Below are 19,922 nucleotides of genomic sequence, written 5' to 3' on the forward strand. Positions count from 1 at the left end.
CCCGCTCCGCGTAGGCTAGTGCGGATTGCGATTCACAGCATCGTGTGTCCCCATGTGTCGACTTGTCTCGACTTTGCTCGGCTGACGCGAAAGCTGACGCTTGCAAATGGTCGTATATGTAGAGGAAGGGCGCTAGAAACGACTGGGAGAGACCAACTCGACAAACGCACAACGGACCCTTTCATTTGACTGTGGCCGCAGGTTCGCGAATTTGCGTCCCGAGAGGCAAGAGAGGGGTCAGCGTGCTGGACCGTATCATTACCGCGCAGCAACACCGAAAACTAAGGGAAAAGGCAAAATAAAAGATTCCAACAGCACGCAGACTTCCTAGTTAGCCACTGAGCCGTGTACTAAGCACGCAAAAACGCTGCTTAACTTCGGTGATCGGACGAGAACCCGCGTCGTCAGCGTGGCACACAAGTCGGCGAGAACGTTTCCAGACGTGCGGACATCTCAGTCCTTGTACAGATCACTTGGGATTTGCCTGGCAGTCTCTCGCGCTGCCTTTTAGGGAAGCAATATGGAATATCCCTTGGTGGGATGTAACCCATAGCCTTCCCGTTGTTAGCATGACACATTAACTTAGTGAGCATACTGCCCACGCAATACGGCCGCTTCAGAACTCCAGCACCTGAACCACCGTTTCATCTATCTTTATTAAGGCCTTAAGATTCATTTAAACACGTATGCGTTGCTGTTGAGGTTTTCTCGCTGTCGCTTGGAACCCAGAGCCACAGCACAACAACAACGGAAACGTCCGTGAGAAGAGCTAAACCTCGACGCAGGAAAAGTATGTTCCGCTATTTCTTTTCGACCGCTCGGGCTGTCACTGTCGTCTCTAGTAAAATCTGCGGCGTGTTCCTGCATAATTTACTTGTTCTGTAAGATCAAGGGAGTATGTTAGTTTCAGAATGTTTAAAATGCTTTGTCAGATGTGGGGTTCGAACCCACGCTCCCTTGCGGGAACCAGAGCTTAAATCTGGCGCCTTAGACCGCTCGGCCAATCTGACGTGCGAGGCAAGAGCTCCAGAGACTTCCATCTCTAGCAATATCTCAAAGAACCTCACTGCGAAATCTGTTTCTTTTTTCGGTAGGATGGAATTATGTCAGTTTTAGAAAATTTAAGACGCAATGTCAGACATGGCGTAGAAAATGCACCCTCCCTTTCGGGAAGCAATGTGGCGCGTTGGACCGCTTTCTTCCGTCGTTTCTAGTTTGAACTGTAACTAGCAAAACTGTATTTAGTAATAGGAACATTTTCACATTGATGCAAAGAAAACTAGATATTGGCCAACGGCAAATAAGGCCGTTTCCTAGCAACAGCCACGCTGTGCATCACGCACTCGTGGGAAGCCAATGAAATACTTCCCGTGAGGCTCAAACTGTCGACCTTCACTTTACAATACTTAGGCACTGCCCCGGTGGTACCGACGCGTACATACTGAAACGTCTTTGGATCGTCAGTGAGTACTTCATATTAGAAATTTCGTGTTCGCCCTGATGTGCATTAAAGGGCAGATTTTTCAGTAAAAGTTAGTTCTGCGCTCAGTTTCAGTATATGGCCCTAGCAGCACCAGGAAAACGGGTTCACATGTGCTCGCCTTCCACTCGGCGTTGAGCGCCTACAGCGAGATTGCCTTCGGCCTCTGGCGCCAGGAGGGAAGGCGACACATCACGGCGCAAGCAGCGCGTAGCAGAAGGCGGTGGTGCTGTGTCGGTCAGCATGGTTGCTTCCCAAGTAGCTGATCCGGGTTCGAAACCCGGACACCGCACGGAAGTTGTCTTCTTTACCCAGGAGAGTGTTTCCAACGCTCGCGATCGTCGAATTTCCGAACTGTCGTGTTACGAATGGTTTTCCTTCGCCCCTCGTCCCGCTCCGCGTAGGCTAGTGCGGATTGCGATTCACAGCATCGTGTGTCCCCATGTGTCGACTTGTCTCGACTTTGCTCGGCTGACGCGAAAGCTGACGCTTGCAAATGGTCGTATATGTAGAGGAAGGGCGCTAGAAACGACTGGGAGAGACCAACTCGACAAACGCACAACGGACCCTTTCATTTGACTGTGGCCGCAGGTTCGCGAATTTGCGTCCCGAGAGGCAAGAGAGGGGTCAGCGTGCTGGACCGTATCATTACCGCGCAGCAACACCGAAAACTAAGGGAAAAGGCAAAATAAAAGATTCCAACAGCACGCAGACTTCCTAGTTAGCCACTGAGCCGTGTACTAAGCACGCAAAAACGCTGCTTAACTTCGGTGATCGGACGAGAACCCGCGTCGTCAGCGTGGCACACAAGTCGGCGAGAACGTTTCCAGACGTGCGGACATCTCAGTCCTTGTACAGATCACTTGGGATTTGCCTGGCAGTCTCTCGCGCTGCCTTTTAGGGAAGCAATATGGAATATCCCTTGGTGGGATGTAACCCATAGCCTTCCCGTTGTTAGCATGACACATTAACTTAGTGAGCATACTGCCCACGCAATACGGCCGCTTCAGAACTCCAGCACCTGAACCACCGTTTCATCTATCTTTATTAAGGCCTTAAGATTCATTTAAACACGTATGCGTTGCTGTTGAGGTTTTCTCGCTGTCGCTTGGAACCCAGAGCCACAGCACAACAACAACGGAAACGTCCGTGAGAAGAGCTAAACCTCGACGCAGGAAAAGTATGTTCCGCTATTTCTTTTCGACCGCTCGGGCTGTCACTGTCGTCTCTAGTAAAATCTGCGGCGTGTTCCTGCATAATTTACTTGTTCTGTAAGATCAAGGGAGTATGTTAGTTTCAGAATGTTTAAAATGCTTTGTCAGATGTGGGGTTCGAACCCACGCTCCCTTGCGGGAACCAGAGCTTAAATCTGGCGCCTTAGACCGCTCGGCCAATCTGACGTGCGAGGCAAGAGCTCCAGAGACTTCCATCTCTAGCAATATCTCAAAGAACCTCACTGCGAAATCTGTTTCTTTTTTCGGTAGGATGGAATTATGTCAGTTTTAGAAAATTTAAGACGCAATGTCAGACATGGCGTAGAAAATGCACCCTCCCTTTCGGGAAGCAATGTGGCGCGTTGGACCGCTTTCTTCCGTCGTTTCTAGTTTGAACTGTAACTAGCAAAACTGTATTTAGTAATAGGAACATTTTCACATTGATGCAAAGAAAACTAGATATTGGCCAACGGCAAATAAGGCCGTTTCCTAGCAACAGCCACGCTGTGCATCACGCACTCGTGGGAAGCCAATGAAATACTTCCCGTGAGGCTCAAACTGTCGACCTTCACTTTACAATAATTAGGCACTGCCCCGGTGGTACCGACGCGTACATACTGAAACGTCTTTGGATCGTCAGTGAGTACTTCATATTAGAAATTTCGTGTTCGCCCTGATGTGCATTAAAGGGCAGATTCTTCAGTAAAAGTTAGTTCTGCGCTCAGTTTCAGTATATGGCCCTAGCAGCACCAGGAAAACGGGTTCACATGTGCTCGCCTTCCACTCGGCGTTGAGCGCCTACAGCGAGATTGCCTTCGGCCTCTGGCGCCAGGAGGGAAGGCGACACATCACGGCGCAAGCAGCGCGTAGCAGAAGGCGGTGGTGCTGTGTCGGTCAGCATGGTTGCTTCCCAAGTAGCTGATCCGGGTTCGAAACCCGGACACCGCACGGAAGTTGTCTTCTTTACCCAGGAGAGTGTTTCCAACGCTCGCGATCGTCGAATTTCCGAACTGTCGTGTTACGAATGGTTTTCCTTCGCCCCTCGTCCCGCTCCGCGTAGGCTAGTGCGGATTGCGATTCACAGCATCGTGTGTCCCCATGTGTCGACTTGTCTCGACTTTGCTCGGCTGACGCGAAAGCTGACGCTTGCAAATGGTCGTATATGTAGAGGAAGGGCGCTAGAAACGACTGGGAGAGACCAACTCGACAAACGCACAACGGACCCTTTCATTTGACTGTGGCCGCAGGTTCGCGAATTTGCGTCCCGAGAGGCAAGAGAGGGGTCAGCGTGCTGGACCGTATCATTACCGCGCAGCAACACCGAAAACTAAGGGAAAAGGCAAAATAAAAGATTCCAACAGCACGCAGACTTCCTAGTTAGCCACTGAGCCGTGTACTAAGCACGCAAAAACGCTGCTTAACTTCGGTGATCGGACGAGAACCCGCGTCGTCAGCGTGGCACACAAGTCGGCGAGAACGTTTCCAGACGTGCGGACATCTCAGTCCTTGTACAGATCACTTGGGATTTGCCTGGCAGTCTCTCGCGCTGCCTTTTAGGGAAGCAATATGGAATATCCCTTGGTGGGATGTAACCCATAGCCTTCCCGTTGTTAGCATGACACATTAACTTAGTGAGCATACTGCCCACGCAATACGGCCGCTTCAGAACTCCAGCACCTGAACCACCGTTTCATCTATCTTTATTAAGGCCTTAAGATTCATTTAAACACGTATGCGTTGCTGTTGAGGTTTTCTCGCTGTCGCTTGGAACCCAGAGCCACAGCACAACAACAACGGAAACGTCCGTGAGAAGAGCTAAACCTCGACGCAGGAAAAGTATGTTCCGCTATTTCTTTTCGACCGCTCGGGCTGTCACTGTCGTCTCTAGTAAAATCTGCGGCGTGTTCCTGCATAATTTACTTGTTCTGTAAGATCAAGGGAGTATGTTAGTTTCAGAATGTTTAAAATGCTTTGTCAGATGTGGGGTTCGAACCCACGCTCCCTTGCGGGAACCAGAGCTTAAATCTGGCGCCTTAGACCGCTCGGCCAATCTGACGTGCGAGGCAAGAGCTCCAGAGACTTCCATCTCTAGCAATATCTCAAAGAACCTCACTGCGAAATCTGTTTCTTTTTTCGGTAGGATGGAATTATGTCAGTTTTAGAAAATTTAAGACGCAATGTCAGACATGGCGTAGAAAATGCACCCTCCCTTTCGGGAAGCAATGTGGCGCGTTGGACCGCTTTCTTCCGTCGTTTCTAGTTTGAACTGTAACTAGCAAAACTGTATTTAGTAATAGGAACATTTTCACATTGATGCAAAGAAAACTAGATATTGGCCAACGGCAAATAAGGCCGTTTCCTAGCAACAGCCACGCTGTGCATCACGCACTCGTGGGAAGCCAATGAAATACTTCCCGTGAGGCTCAAACTGTCGACCTTCACTTTACAATAATTAGGCACTGCCCCGGTGGTACCGACGCGTACATACTGAAACGTCTTTGGATCGTCAGTGAGTACTTCATATTAGAAATTTCGTGTTCGCCCTGATGTGCATTAAAGGGCAGATTCTTCAGTAAAAGTTAGTTCTGCGCTCAGTTTCAGTATATGGCCCTAGCAGCACCAGGAAAACGGGTTCACATGTGCTCGCCTTCCACTCGGCGTTGAGCGCCTACAGCGAGATTGCCTTCGGCCTCTGGCGCCAGGAGGGAAGGCGACACATCACGGCGCAAGCAGCGCGTAGCAGAAGGCGGTGGTGCTGTGTCGGTCAGCATGGTTGCTTCCCAAGTAGCTGATCCGGGTTCGAAACCCGGACACCGCACGGAAGTTGTCTTCTTTACCCAGGAGAGTGTTTCCAACGCTCGCGATCGTCGAATTTCCGAACTGTCGTGTTACGAATGGTTTTCCTTCGCCCCTCGTCCCGCTCCGCGTAGGCTAGTGCGGATTGCGATTCACAGCATCGTGTGTCCCCATGTGTCGACTTGTCTCGACTTTGCTCGGCTGACGCGAAAGCTGACGCTTGCAAATGGTCGTATATGTAGAGGAAGGGCGCTAGAAACGACTGGGAGAGACCAACTCGACAAACGCACAACGGACCCTTTCATTTGACTGTGGCCGCAGGTTCGCGAATTTGCGTCCCGAGAGGCAAGAGAGGGGTCAGCGTGCTGGACCGTATCATTACCGCGCAGCAACACCGAAAACTAAGGGAAAAGGCAAAATAAAAGATTCCAACAGCACGCAGACTTCCTAGTTAGCCACTGAGCCGTGTACTAAGCACGCAAAAACGCTGCTTAACTTCGGTGATCGGACGAGAACCCGCGTCGTCAGCGTGGCACACAAGTCGGCGAGAACGTTTCCAGACGTGCGGACATCTCAGTCCTTGTACAGATCACTTGGGATTTGCCTGGCAGTCTCTCGCGCTGCCTTTTAGGGAAGCAATATGGAATATCCCTTGGTGGGATGTAACCCATAGCCTTCCCGTTGTTAGCATGACACATTAACTTAGTGAGCATACTGCCCACGCAATACGGCCGCTTCAGAACTCCAGCACCTGAACCACCGTTTCATCTATCTTTATTAAGGCCTTAAGATTCATTTAAACACGTATGCGTTGCTGTTGAGGTTTTCTCGCTGTCGCTTGGAACCCAGAGCCACAGCACAACAACAACGGAAACGTCCGTGAGAAGAGCTAAACCTCGACGCAGGAAAAGTATGTTCCGCTATTTCTTTTCGACCGCTCGGGCTGTCACTGTCGTCTCTAGTAAAATCTGCGGCGTGTTCCTGCATAATTTACTTGTTCTGTAAGATCAAGGGAGTATGTTAGTTTCAGAATGTTTAAAATGCTTTGTCAGATGTGGGGTTCGAACCCACGCTCCCTTGCGGGAACCAGAGCTTAAATCTGGCGCCTTAGACCGCTCGGCCAATCTGACGTGCGAGGCAAGAGCTCCAGAGACTTCCATCTCTAGCAATATCTCAAAGAACCTCACTGCGAAATCTGTTTCTTTTTTCGGTAGGATGGAATTATGTCAGTTTTAGAAAATTTAAGACGCAATGTCAGACATGGCGTAGAAAATGCACCCTCCCTTTCGGGAAGCAATGTGGCGCGTTGGACCGCTTTCTTCCGTCGTTTCTAGTTTGAACTGTAACTAGCAAAACTGTATTTAGTAATAGGAACATTTTCACATTGATGCAAAGAAAACTAGATATTGGCCAACGGCAAATAAGGCCGTTTCCTAGCAACAGCCACGCTGTGCATCACGCACTCGTGGGAAGCCAATGAAATACTTCCCGTGAGGCTCAAACTGTCGACCTTCACTTTACAATAATTAGGCACTGCCCCGGTGGTACCGACGCGTACATACTGAAACGTCTTTGGATCGTCAGTGAGTACTTCATATTAGAAATTTCGTGTTCGCCCTGATGTGCATTAAAGGGCAGATTCTTCAGTAAAAGTTAGTTCTGCGCTCAGTTTCAGTATATGGCCCTAGCAGCACCAGGAAAACGGGTTCACATGTGCTCGCCTTCCACTCGGCGTTGAGCGCCTACAGCGAGATTGCCTTCGGCCTCTGGCGCCAGGAGGGAAGGCGACACATCACGGCGCAAGCAGCGCGTAGCAGAAGGCGGTGGTGCTGTGTCGGTCAGCATGGTTGCTTCCCAAGTAGCTGATCCGGGTTCGAAACCCGGACACCGCACGGAAGTTGTCTTCTTTACCCAGGAGAGTGTTTCCAACGCTCGCGATCGTCGAATTTCCGAACTGTCGTGTTACGAATGGTTTTCCTTCGCCCCTCGTCCCGCTCCGCGTAGGCTAGTGCGGATTGCGATTCACAGCATCGTGTGTCCCCATGTGTCGACTTGTCTCGACTTTGCTCGGCTGACGCGAAAGCTGACGCTTGCAAATGGTCGTATATGTAGAGGAAGGGCGCTAGAAACGACTGGGAGAGACCAACTCGACAAACGCACAACGGACCCTTTCATTTGACTGTGGCCGCAGGTTCGCGAATTTGCGTCCCGAGAGGCAAGAGAGGGGTCAGCGTGCTGGACCGTATCATTACCGCGCAGCAACACCGAAAACTAAGGGAAAAGGCAAAATAAAAGATTCCAACAGCACGCAGACTTCCTAGTTAGCCACTGAGCCGTGTACTAAGCACGCAAAAACGCTGCTTAACTTCGGTGATCGGACGAGAACCCGCGTCGTCAGCGTGGCACACAAGTCGGCGAGAACGTTTCCAGACGTGCGGACATCTCAGTCCTTGTACAGATCACTTGGGATTTGCCTGGCAGTCTCTCGCGCTGCCTTTTAGGGAAGCAATATGGAATATCCCTTGGTGGGATGTAACCCATAGCCTTCCCGTTGTTAGCATGACACATTAACTTAGTGAGCATACTGCCCACGCAATACGGCCGCTTCAGAACTCCAGCACCTGAACCACCGTTTCATCTATCTTTATTAAGGCCTTAAGATTCATTTAAACACGTATGCGTTGCTGTTGAGGTTTTCTCGCTGTCGCTTGGAACCCAGAGCCACAGCACAACAACAACGGAAACGTCCGTGAGAAGAGCTAAACCTCGACGCAGGAAAAGTATGTTCCGCTATTTCTTTTCGACCGCTCGGGCTGTCACTGTCGTCTCTAGTAAAATCTGCGGCGTGTTCCTGCATAATTTACTTGTTCTGTAAGATCAAGGGAGTATGTTAGTTTCAGAATGTTTAAAATGCTTTGTCAGATGTGGGGTTCGAACCCACGCTCCCTTGCGGGAACCAGAGCTTAAATCTGGCGCCTTAGACCGCTCGGCCAATCTGACGTGCGAGGCAAGAGCTCCAGAGACTTCCATCTCTAGCAATATCTCAAAGAACCTCACTGCGAAATCTGTTTCTTTTTTCGGTAGGATGGAATTATGTCAGTTTTAGAAAATTTAAGACGCAATGTCAGACATGGCGTAGAAAATGCACCCTCCCTTTCGGGAAGCAATGTGGCGCGTTGGACCGCTTTCTTCCGTCGTTTCTAGTTTGAACTGTAACTAGCAAAACTGTATTTAGTAATAGGAACATTTTCACATTGATGCAAAGAAAACTAGATATTGGCCAACGGCAAATAAGGCCGTTTCCTAGCAACAGCCACGCTGTGCATCACGCACTCGTGGGAAGCCAATGAAATACTTCCCGTGAGGCTCAAACTGTCGACCTTCACTTTACAATACTTAGGCACTGCCCCGGTGGTACCGACGCGTACATACTGAAACGTCTTTGGATCGTCAGTGAGTACTTCATATTAGAAATTTCGTGTTCGCCCTGATGTGCATTAAAGGGCAGATTCTTCAGTAAAAGTTAGTTCTGCGCTCAGTTTCAGTATATGGCCCTAGCAGCACCAGGAAAACGGGTTCACATGTGCTCGCCTTCCACTCGGCGTTGAGCGCCTACAGCGAGATTGCCTTCGGCCTCTGGCGCCAGGAGGGAAGGCGACACATCACGGCGCAAGCAGCGCGTAGCAGAAGGCGGTGGTGCTGTGTCGGTCAGCATGGTTGCTTCCCAAGTAGCTGATCCGGGTTCGAAACCCGGACACCGCACCGAAGTTGTCTTCTTTACCCAGGAGAGTGTTTCCAACGCTCGCGATCGTCGAATTTCCGAACTGTCGTGTTACGAATGGTTTTCCTTCGCCCCTCGTCCCGCTCCGCGTAGGCTAGTGCGGATTGCGATTCACAGCATCGTGTGTCCCCATGTGTCGACTTGTCTCGACTTTGCTCGGCTGACGCGAAAGCTGACGCTTGCAAATGGTCGTATATGTAGAGGAAGGGCGCTAGAAACGACTGGGAGAGACCAACTCGACAAACGCACAACGGACCCTTTCATTTGACTGTGGCCGCAGGTTCGCGAATTTGCGTCCCGAGAGGCAAGAGAGGGGTCAGCGTGCTGGACCGTATCATTACCGCGCAGCAACACCGAAAACTAAGGGAAAAGGCAAAATAAAAGATTCCAACAGCACGCAGACTTCCTAGTTAGCCACTGAGCCGTGTACTAAGCACGCAAAAACGCTGCTTAACTTCGGTGATCGGACGAGAACCCGCGTCGTCAGCGTGGCACACAAGTCGGCGAGAACGTTTCCAGACGTGCGGACATCTCAGTCCTTGTACAGATCACTTGGGATTTGCCTGGCAGTCTCTCGCGCTGCCTTTTAGGGAAGCAATATGGAATATCCCTTGGTGGGATGTAACCCATAGCCTTCCCGTTGTTAGCATGACACATTAACTTAGTGAGCATACTGCCCACGCAATACGGCCGCTTCAGAACTCCAGCACCTGAACCACCGTTTCATCTATCTTTATTAAGGCCTTAAGATTCATTTAAACACGTATGCGTTGCTGTTGAGGTTTTCTCGCTGTCGCTTGGAACCCAGAGCCACAGCACAACAACAACGGAAACGTCCGTGAGAAGAGCTAAACCTCGACGCAGGAAAAGTATGTTCCGCTATTTCTTTTCGACCGCTCGGGCTGTCACTGTCGTCTCTAGTAAAATCTGCGGCGTGTTCCTGCATAATTTACTTGTTCTGTAAGATCAAGGGAGTATGTTAGTTTCAGAATGTTTAAAATGCTTTGTCAGATGTGGGGTTCGAACCCACGCTCCCTTGCGGGAACCAGAGCTTAAATCTGGCGCCTTAGACCGCTCGGCCAATCTGACGTGCGAGGCAAGAGCTCCAGAGACTTCCATCTCTAGCAATATCTCAAAGAACCTCACTGCGAAATCTGTTTCTTTTTTCGGTAGGATGGAATTATGTCAGTTTTAGAAAATTTAAGACGCAATGTCAGACATGGCGTAGAAAATGCACCCTCCCTTTCGGGAAGCAATGTGGCGCGTTGGACCGCTTTCTTCCGTCGTTTCTAGTTTGAACTGTAACTAGCAAAACTGTATTTAGTAATAGGAACATTTTCACATTGATGCAAAGAAAACTAGATATTGGCCAACGGCAAATAAGGCCGTTTCCTAGCAACAGCCACGCTGTGCATCACGCACTCGTGGGAAGCCAATGAAATACTTCCCGTGAGGCTCAAACTGTCGACCTTCACTTTACAATACTTAGGCACTGCCCCGGTGGTACCGACGCGTACATACTGAAACGTCTTTGGATCGTCAGTGAGTACTTCATATTAGAAATTTCGTGTTCGCCCTGATGTGCATTAAAGGGCAGATTCTTCAGTAAAAGTTAGTTCTGCGCTCAGTTTCAGTATATGGCCCTAGCAGCACCAGGAAAACGGGTTCACATGTGCTCGCCTTCCACTCGGCGTTGAGCGCCTACAGCGAGATTGCCTTCGGCCTCTGGCGCCAGGAGGGAAGGCGACACATCACGGCGCAAGCAGCGCGTAGCAGAAGGCGGTGGTGCTGTGTCGGTCAGCATGGTTGCTTCCCAAGTAGCTGATCCGGGTTCGAAACCCGGACACCGCACCGAAGTTGTCTTCTTTACCCAGGAGAGTGTTTCCAACGCTCGCGATCGTCGAATTTCCGAACTGTCGTGTTACGAATGGTTTTCCTTCGCCCCTCGTCCCGCTCCGCGTAGGCTAGTGCGGATTGCGATTCACAGCATCGTGTGTCCCCATGTGTCGACTTGTCTCGACTTTGCTCGGCTGACGCGAAAGCTGACGCTTGCAAATGGTCGTATATGTAGAGGAAGGGCGCTAGAAACGACTGGGAGAGACCAACTCGACAAACGCACAACGGACCCTTTCATTTGACTGTGGCCGCAGGTTCGCGAATTTGCGTCCCGAGAGGCAAGAGAGGGGTCAGCGTGCTGGACCGTATCATTACCGCGCAGCAACACCGAAAACTAAGGGAAAAGGCAAAATAAAAGATTCCAACAGCACGCAGACTTCCTAGTTAGCCACTGAGCCGTGTACTAAGCACGCAAAAACGCTGCTTAACTTCGGTGATCGGACGAGAACCCGCGTCGTCAGCGTGGCACACAAGTCGGCGAGAACGTTTCCAGACGTGCGGACATCTCAGTCCTTGTACAGATCACTTGGGATTTGCCTGGCAGTCTCTCGCGCTGCCTTTTAGGGAAGCAATATGGAATATCCCTTGGTGGGATGTAACCCATAGCCTTCCCGTTGTTAGCATGACACATTAACTTAGTGAGCATACTGCCCACGCAATACGGCCGCTTCAGAACTCCAGCACCTGAACCACCGTTTCATCTATCTTTATTAAGGCCTTAAGATTCATTTAAACACGTATGCGTTGCTGTTGAGGTTTTCTCGCTGTCGCTTGGAACCCAGAGCCACAGCACAACAACAACGGAAACGTCCGTGAGAAGAGCTAAACCTCGACGCAGGAAAAGTATGTTCCGCTATTTCTTTTCGACCGCTCGGGCTGTCACTGTCGTCTCTAGTAAAATCTGCGGCGTGTTCCTGCATAATTTACTTGTTCTGTAAGATCAAGGGAGTATGTTAGTTTCAGAATGTTTAAAATGCTTTGTCAGATGTGGGGTTCGAACCCACGCTCCCTTGCGGGAACCAGAGCTTAAATCTGGCGCCTTAGACCGCTCGGCCAATCTGACGTGCGAGGCAAGAGCTCCAGAGACTTCCATCTCTAGCAATATCTCAAAGAACCTCACTGCGAAATCTGTTTCTTTTTTCGGTAGGATGGAATTATGTCAGTTTTAGAAAATTTAAGACGCAATGTCAGACATGGCGTAGAAAATGCACCCTCCCTTTCGGGAAGCAATGTGGCGCGTTGGACCGCTTTCTTCCGTCGTTTCTAGTTTGAACTGTAACTAGCAAAACTGTATTTAGTAATAGGAACATTTTCACATTGATGCAAAGAAAACTAGATATTGGCCAACGGCAAATAAGGCCGTTTCCTAGCAACAGCCACGCTGTGCATCACGCACTCGTGGGAAGCCAATGAAATACTTCCCGTGAGGCTCAAACTGTCGACCTTCACTTTACAATACTTAGGCACTGCCCCGGTGGTACCGACGCGTACATACTGAAACGTCTTTGGATCGTCAGTGAGTACTTCATATTAGAAATTTCGTGTTCGCCCTGATGTGCATTAAAGGGCAGATTCTTCAGTAAAAGTTAGTTCTGCGCTCAGTTTCAGTATATGGCCCTAGCAGCACCAGGAAAACGGGTTCACATGTGCTCGCCTTCCACTCGGCGTTGAGCGCCTACAGCGAGATTGCCTTCGGCCTCTGGCGCCAGGAGGGAAGGCGACACATCACGGCGCAAGCAGCGCGTAGCAGAAGGCGGTGGTGCTGTGTCGGTCAGCATGGTTGCTTCCCAAGTAGCTGATCCGGGTTCGAAACCCGGACACCGCACCGAAGTTGTCTTCTTTACCCAGGAGAGTGTTTCCAACGCTCGCGATCGTCGAATTTCCGAACTGTCGTGTTACGAATGGTTTTCCTTCGCCCCTCGTCCCGCTCCGCGTAGGCTAGTGCGGATTGCGATTCACAGCATCGTGTGTCCCCATGTGTCGACTTGTCTCGACTTTGCTCGGCTGACGCGAAAGCTGACGCTTGCAAATGGTCGTATATGTAGAGGAAGGGCGCTAGAAACGACTGGGAGAGACCAACTCGACAAACGCACAACGGACCCTTTCATTTGACTGTGGCCGCAGGTTCGCGAATTTGCGTCCCGAGAGGCAAGAGAGGGGTCAGCGTGCTGGACCGTATCATTACCGCGCAGCAACACCGAAAACTAAGGGAAAAGGCAAAATAAAAGATTCCAACAGCACGCAGACTTCCTAGTTAGCCACTGAGCCGTGTACTAAGCACGCAAAAACGCTGCTTAACTTCGGTGATCGGACGAGAACCCGCGTCGTCAGCGTGGCACACAAGTCGGCGAGAACGTTTCCAGACGTGCGGACATCTCAGTCCTTGTACAGATCACTTGGGATTTGCCTGGCAGTCTCTCGCGCTGCCTTTTAGGGAAGCAATATGGAATATCCCTTGGTGGGATGTAACCCATAGCCTTCCCGTTGTTAGCATGACACATTAACTTAGTGAGCATACTGCCCACGCAATACGGCCGCTTCAGAACTCCAGCACCTGAACCACCGTTTCATCTATCTTTATTAAGGCCTTAAGATTCATTTAAACACGTATGCGTTGCTGTTGAGGTTTTCTCGCTGTCGCTTGGAACCCAGAGCCACAGCACAACAACAACGGAAACGTCCGTGAGAAGAGCTAAACCTCGACGCAGGAAAAGTATGTTCCGCTATTTCTTTTCGACCGCTCGGGCTGTCACTGTCGTCTCTAGTAAAATCTGCGGCGTGTTCCTGCATAATTTACTTGTTCTGTAAGATCAAGGGAGTATGTTAGTTTCAGAATGTTTAAAATGCTTTGTCAGATGTGGGGTTCGAACCCACGCTCCCTTGCGGGAACCAGAGCTTAAATCTGGCGCCTTAGACCGCTCGGCCAATCTGACGTGCGAGGCAAGAGCTCCAGAGACTTCCATCTCTAGCAATATCTCAAAGAACCTCACTGCGAAATCTGTTTCTTTTTTCGGTAGGATGGAATTATGTCAGTTTTAGAAAATTTAAGACGCAATGTCAGACATGGCGTAGAAAATGCACCCTCCCTTTCGGGAAGCAATGTGGCGCGTTGGACCGCTTTCTTCCGTCGTTTCTAGTTTGAACTGTAACTAGCAAAACTGTATTTAGTAATAGGAACATTTTCACATTGATGCAAAGAAAACTAGATATTGGCCAACGGCAAATAAGGCCGTTTCCTAGCAACAGCCACGCTGTGCATCACGCACTCGTGGGAAGCCAATGAAATACTTCCCGTGAGGCTCAAACTGTCGACCTTCACTTTACAATACTTAGGCACTGCCCCGGTGGTACCGACGCGTACATACTGAAACGTCTTTGGATCGTCAGTGAGTACTTCATATTAGAAATTTCGTGTTCGCCCTGATGTGCATTAAAGGGCAGATTCTTCAGTAAAAGTTAGTTCTGCGCTCAGTTTCAGTATATGGCCCTAGCAGCACCAGGAAAACGGGTTCACATGTGCTCGCCTTCCACTCGGCGTTGAGCGCCTACAGCGAGATTGCCTTCGGCCTCTGGCGCCAGGAGGGAAGGCGACACATCACGGCGCAAGCAGCGCGTAGCAGAAGGCGGTGGTGCTGTGTCGGTCAGCATGGTTGCTTCCCAAGTAGCTGATCCGGGTTCGAAACCCGGACACCGCACCGAAGTTGTCTTCTTTACCCAGGAGAGTGTTTCCAACGCTCGCGATCGTCGAATTTCCGAACTGTCGTGTTACGAATGGTTTTCCTTCGCCCCTCGTCCCGCTCCGCGTAGGCTAGTGCGGATTGCGATTCACAGCATCGTGTGTCCCCATGTGTCGACTTGTCTCGACTTTGCTCGGCTGACGCGAAAGCTGACGCTTGCAAATGGTCGTATATGTAGAGGAAGGGCGCTAGAAACGACTGGGAGAGACCAACTCGACAAACGCACAACGGACCCTTTCATTTGACTGTGGCCGCAGGTTCGCGAATTTGCGTCCCGAGAGGCAAGAGAGGGGTCAGCGTGCTGGACCGTATCATTACCGCGCAGCAACACCGAAAACTAAGGGAAAAGGCAAAATAAAAGATTCCAACAGCACGCAGACTTCCTAGTTAGCCACTGAGCCGTGTACTAAGCACGCAAAAACGCTGCTTAACTTCGGTGATCGGACGAGAACCCGCGTCGTCAGCGTGGCACACAAGTCGGCGAGAACGTTTCCAGACGTGCGGACATCTCAGTCCTTGTACAGATCACTTGGATTTGCCTGGCAGTCTCTCGCGCTGCCTTTTAGGGAAGCAATATGGAATATCCCTTGGTGGGATGTAACCCATAGCCTTCCCGTTGTTAGCATGACACATTAACTTAGTGAGCATACTGCCCACGCAATACGGCCGCTTTCAGAACTCCAGCACCTGAACCACCGTTTCATCTATCTTTATTAAGGCCTTAAGATTCATTTAAACACGTATGCGTTGCTGTTGAGGTTTTCTCGCTGTCGCTTGGAACCAGAGCCACAGCACAACAACAACGGAAACCGTCCGTGAGAAGAGCTAAACCTCGACGCAGGAAAAGTATGTTCCGCTATTTCTTTTCGACGCTCGGGCTGTCACTGTCGTCTCTAGTAAAATCTGCGGCGTGTTCCTGCATAATTTACTTGTTCTGTAAGATCAAGGGAGTATGTTAGTTTCAGAATGTTTAAATGCTTTGTCAGATGTGGGGTTCGAACCCACGCTCCCTTGCGGGAACCAGAGCTTAAATCTGGCGCCTTAGACCGCTCGGCCAATCTGACGTGCGAGGCAAGAGCTCCAGAGACTTCCATCTCTAGCAATATCTCAAAGAACCTCACTGCGAAATCTGTTTCTTTTTTCGGTAGGATGGAATTATGTCAGTTTTAGAAAATTTAAGACGCAATGTCAGACATGGCGTAGAAAATGCACCCTCCTTTCGGGAAGCAATGTGGCGCGTTGGACCGCTTTCCTTCCGTCGTTTCTAGTTTGAACTGTAACTAGCAAAACTGTATTTAGTAATAGGAACAATTTTCACATTGATGCAAAGAAAACTAGATATTGGCCAACGGCAAATAAGGCCGTTTCCTAGCAACCAGCCACGCTGTGCATCACGCCACTCGTGGGAAGCCAATGAAATACTTCCCGTGAGGCTCAAACTGTCGACCTTCACTTTACAATACTTAGGCACTGCCCCGGTGGTACCGACGCGTACATACTGAAACGTCTTTGGATCGTCAGTGAGTACTTCATATTAGAAATTTCGTGTTCGCCCTGATGTGCATTAAAGGGCAGATTCTTCAGTAAAAGTTAGTTCTGCGCTCAGTTTCAGTATATGGCCCTAGCAGCACCAGGAAAACGGGTTCACATGTGCTCGCCTTCCACTCGGCGTTGAGCGCCTACAGCGAGATGCCTTCGGCCTCTGGCGCCAGGAGGGAAGGCGACACATCACGGCGCAAGCAGCGCGTAGCAGAAGGCGGTGGTGCTGTGTCGGTCAGCATGGTTGCTTCCAAGTAGCTGATCCGGGTTCGAACCCGGACACCGCACCGAAGTTGTCTTCTTTACCCAGGAGAGTGTTTCCAACGCTCGCGATCGTCGAATTTCCGAACTGTCGTGTTACGAATGGTTTTTCCCTTCGCCCTCGTCCCGCTCCGCGTAGGCTAGTGCGGATTGCGATTCACAGCATCGTGTGTCCCCATGTGTCGACTTGTCTCGACTTTGCTCGGCTGACGCGAAAGCTGACGCTTGCAAATGGTCGTATATGTAGAGGAAGGGCGCTAGAAACGACTGGGAGAGACCAACTCGACAAACGCACAACGGACCCTTTCATTTGACTGTGGCCGCAGGTTCGCGAATTTGCGTCCCGAGAGGCAAGAGAGGGGTCAGCGTGCTGGACCGTATCATTACCGCGCAGCAACACCGAAAACTAAGGGAAAAGGCAAAATAAAAGATTCCAACAGCACGCAGACTTCCTAGTTAGCCACTGAGCCGTGTACTAAGCACGCAAAAACGCTGCTTAACTTCGGTGATCGGACGAGAACCCGCGTCGTCAGCGTGGCACACAAGTCGGCGAGAACGTTTCCAGACGTGCGGACATCTCAGTCCTTGTACAGATCACTTGGGATTTGCCTGGCAGTCTCTCGCGCTGCCTTTTAGGAAGCAATATGGAATATCCCTTGGTGGGATGTAACCCATAGCCTTCCCGTTGTTAGCATGACACATTAACTTAGTGAGCATACTGCCCACGCAATACGGGCCGCTTCAGAACTCCAGCACCTGAACCACCGTTTCATCTATCTTTATTAAGCCTTAAGATTCATTTAAAACACGTATGCGTTGCTGTTGAGGTTTTCTCGCTGTCGCTTGGAACCCAGAGCCACAGCACAACAACAACGGAAACGTCCGTGAGAAGAGCTAAACCTCGACGCAGGAAAAGTATGTTCCGCTATTTCTTTTCGACCGCTCGGGCTGTCACTGTCGTCTCTAGTAAAATCTGCGGCGTGTTCCTGCATAATTTACTTGTTCTGTAAGATCAAGGGAGTATGTTAGTTTCAGAATGTTTAAAATGCTTTGTCAGATGTGGGGTTCGAACCCACGCTCCCTTGCGGGAACCAGAGCTTAAATCTGGCGCCTTAGACCGCTCGGCCAATCTGACGTGCGAGGCAAGAGCTCCAGAGACTTCCATCTCTAGCAATATCTCAAAGAACCTCACTGCGAAATCTGTTTCTTTTTTCGGTAGGATGGAATTATGTCAGTTTTAGAAAATTTAAGACGCAATGTCAGACATGGCGTAGAAAATGCACCCTCCCTTTCGGGAAGCAATGTGGCGCGTTGGACCGCTTTCTTCCGTCGTTTCTAGTTTGAACTGTAACTAGCAAAACTGTATTTAGTAATAGGAACATTTTCACATTGATGCAAAGAAAACTAGATATTGGCCAACGGCAAATAAGGCCGTTTCCTAGCAACAGCCACGCTGTGCATCACGCACTCGTGGGAAGCCAATGAAATACTTCCCGTGAGGCTCAAACTGTCGACCTTCACTTTACAATACTTAGGCACTGCCCCGGTGGTACCGACGCGTACATACTGAAACGTCTTTGGATCGTCAGTGAGTACTTCATATTAGAAATTTCGTGTTCGCCCTGATGTGCATTAAAGGGCAGATTCTTCAGTAAAAGTTAGTTCTGCGCTCAGTTTCAGTATATGGCCCTAGCAGCACCAGGAAAACGGGTTCACATGTGCTCGCCTTCCACTCGGCGTTGAGCGCCTACAGCGAGATTGCCTTCGGCCTCTGGCGCCAGGAGGGAAGGCGACACATCACGGCGCAAGCAGCGCGTAGCAGAAGGCGGTGGTGCTGTGTCGGTCAGCATGGTTGCTTCCCAAGTAGCTGATCCGGGTTCGAAACCCGGACACCGCACCGAAGTTGTCTTCTTTACCCAGGAGAGTGTTTCCAACGCTCGCGATCGTCGAATTTCCGAACTGTCGTGTTACGAATGGTTTTCCTTCGCCCCTCGTCCCGCTCCGCGTAGGCTAGTGCGGATTGCGATTCACAGCATCGTGTGTCCCCATGTGTCGACTTGTCTCGACTTTGCTCGGCTGACGCGAAAGCTGACGCTTGCAAATGGTCGTATATGTAGAGGAAGGGCGCTAGAAACGACTGGGAGAGACCAACTCGACAAACGCACAACGGACCCTTTCATTTGACTGTGGCCGCAGGTTCGCGAATTTGCGTCCCGAGAGGCAAGAGAGGGGTCAGCGTGCTGGACCGTATCATTACCGCGCAGCAACACCGAAAACTAAGGGAAAAGGCAAAATAAAAGATTCCAACAGCACGCAGACTTCCTAGTTAGCCACTGAGCCGTGTACTAAGCACGCAAAAACGCTGCTTAACTTCGGTGATCGGACGAGAACCCGCGTCGTCAGCGTGGCACACAAGTCGGCGAGAACGTTTCCAGACGTGCGGACATCTCAGTCCTTGTACAGATCACTTGGGATTTGCCTGGCAGTCTCTCGCGCTGCCTTTTAGGGAAGCAATATGGAATATCCCTTGGTGGGATGTAACCCATAGCCTTCCCGTTGTTAGCATGACACATTAACTTAGTGAGCATACTGCCCACGCAATACGGCCGCTTCAGAACTCCAGCACCTGAACCACCGTTTCATCTATCTTTATTAAGGCCTTAAGATTCATTTAAACACGTATGCGTTGCTGTTGAGGTTTTCTCGCTGTCGCTTGGAACCCAGAGCCACAGCACAACAACAACGGAAACGTCCGTGAGAAGAGCTAAACCTCGACGCAGGAAAAGTATGTTCCGCTATTTCTTTTCGACCGCTCGGGCTGTCACTGTCGTCTCTAGTAAAATCTGCGGCGTGTTCCTGCATAATTTACTTGTTCTGTAAGATCAAGGGAGTATGTTAGTTTCAGAATGTTTAAAATGCTTTGTCAGATGTGGGGTTCGAACCCACGCTCCCTTGCGGGAACCAGAGCTTAAATCTGGCGCCTTAGACCGCTCGGCCAATCTGACGTGCGAGGCAAGAGCTCCAGAGACTTCCATCTCTAGCAATATCTCAAAGAACCTCACTGCGAAATCTGTTTCTTTTTTCGGTAGGATGGAATTATGTCAGTTTTAGAAAATTTAAGACGCAATGTCAGACATGGCGTAGAAAATGCACCCTCCCTTTCGGGAAGCAATGTGGCGCGTTGGACCGCTTTCTTCCGTCGTTTCTAGTTTGAACTG

General features: G+C 50.2%; 11 non-coding genes across 11 annotated transcripts; all 11 read right to left on the reverse strand.

Moving 5' to 3' along the window:
* Positions 1-926: 926 nt before the first annotated feature.
* Trnal-uaa (transfer RNA leucine (anticodon UAA)) lies at positions 927-1,010 on the reverse strand. Its single transcript has one exon. It is a non-coding gene; the product is annotated as a tRNA-Leu (tRNA).
* Positions 1,011-2,796: 1,786 nt separating this feature from the next.
* On the reverse strand, positions 2,797-2,880 carry Trnal-uaa (transfer RNA leucine (anticodon UAA)). The gene has a single exon. It is a non-coding gene; the product is annotated as a tRNA-Leu (tRNA).
* Positions 2,881-4,666: 1,786 nt separating this feature from the next.
* Positions 4,667-4,750, reverse strand: Trnal-uaa (transfer RNA leucine (anticodon UAA)). Its single transcript has one exon. It is a non-coding gene; the product is annotated as a tRNA-Leu (tRNA).
* A 1,786-nt stretch (positions 4,751-6,536) lies between these two features.
* Trnal-uaa (transfer RNA leucine (anticodon UAA)) lies at positions 6,537-6,620 on the reverse strand. Its single transcript has one exon. It is a non-coding gene; the product is annotated as a tRNA-Leu (tRNA).
* A 1,786-nt stretch (positions 6,621-8,406) lies between these two features.
* Positions 8,407-8,490, reverse strand: Trnal-uaa (transfer RNA leucine (anticodon UAA)). The gene has a single exon. It is a non-coding gene; the product is annotated as a tRNA-Leu (tRNA).
* Positions 8,491-10,276: 1,786 nt separating this feature from the next.
* Trnal-uaa (transfer RNA leucine (anticodon UAA)) lies at positions 10,277-10,360 on the reverse strand. The gene has a single exon. It is a non-coding gene; the product is annotated as a tRNA-Leu (tRNA).
* Positions 10,361-12,146: 1,786 nt separating this feature from the next.
* Trnal-uaa (transfer RNA leucine (anticodon UAA)) lies at positions 12,147-12,230 on the reverse strand. The gene has a single exon. It is a non-coding gene; the product is annotated as a tRNA-Leu (tRNA).
* Positions 12,231-14,016: 1,786 nt separating this feature from the next.
* Trnal-uaa (transfer RNA leucine (anticodon UAA)) lies at positions 14,017-14,100 on the reverse strand. The gene has a single exon. It is a non-coding gene; the product is annotated as a tRNA-Leu (tRNA).
* A 1,784-nt stretch (positions 14,101-15,884) lies between these two features.
* On the reverse strand, positions 15,885-15,968 carry Trnal-uaa (transfer RNA leucine (anticodon UAA)). Its single transcript has one exon. It is a non-coding gene; the product is annotated as a tRNA-Leu (tRNA).
* Positions 15,969-17,755: 1,787 nt separating this feature from the next.
* Trnal-uaa (transfer RNA leucine (anticodon UAA)) lies at positions 17,756-17,839 on the reverse strand. Its single transcript has one exon. It is a non-coding gene; the product is annotated as a tRNA-Leu (tRNA).
* Positions 17,840-19,625: 1,786 nt separating this feature from the next.
* On the reverse strand, positions 19,626-19,709 carry Trnal-uaa (transfer RNA leucine (anticodon UAA)). Its single transcript has one exon. It is a non-coding gene; the product is annotated as a tRNA-Leu (tRNA).
* Between the last annotated feature and the right edge of the window lie 213 nt (positions 19,710-19,922).

The sequence above is a fragment of the Schistocerca serialis genome, unplaced genomic scaffold, assembly GCF_023864345.2.
Source record: "Schistocerca serialis cubense isolate TAMUIC-IGC-003099 unplaced genomic scaffold, iqSchSeri2.2 HiC_scaffold_102, whole genome shotgun sequence".
Lineage (NCBI taxonomy): Eukaryota > Metazoa > Arthropoda > Insecta > Orthoptera > Acrididae > Schistocerca > Schistocerca serialis.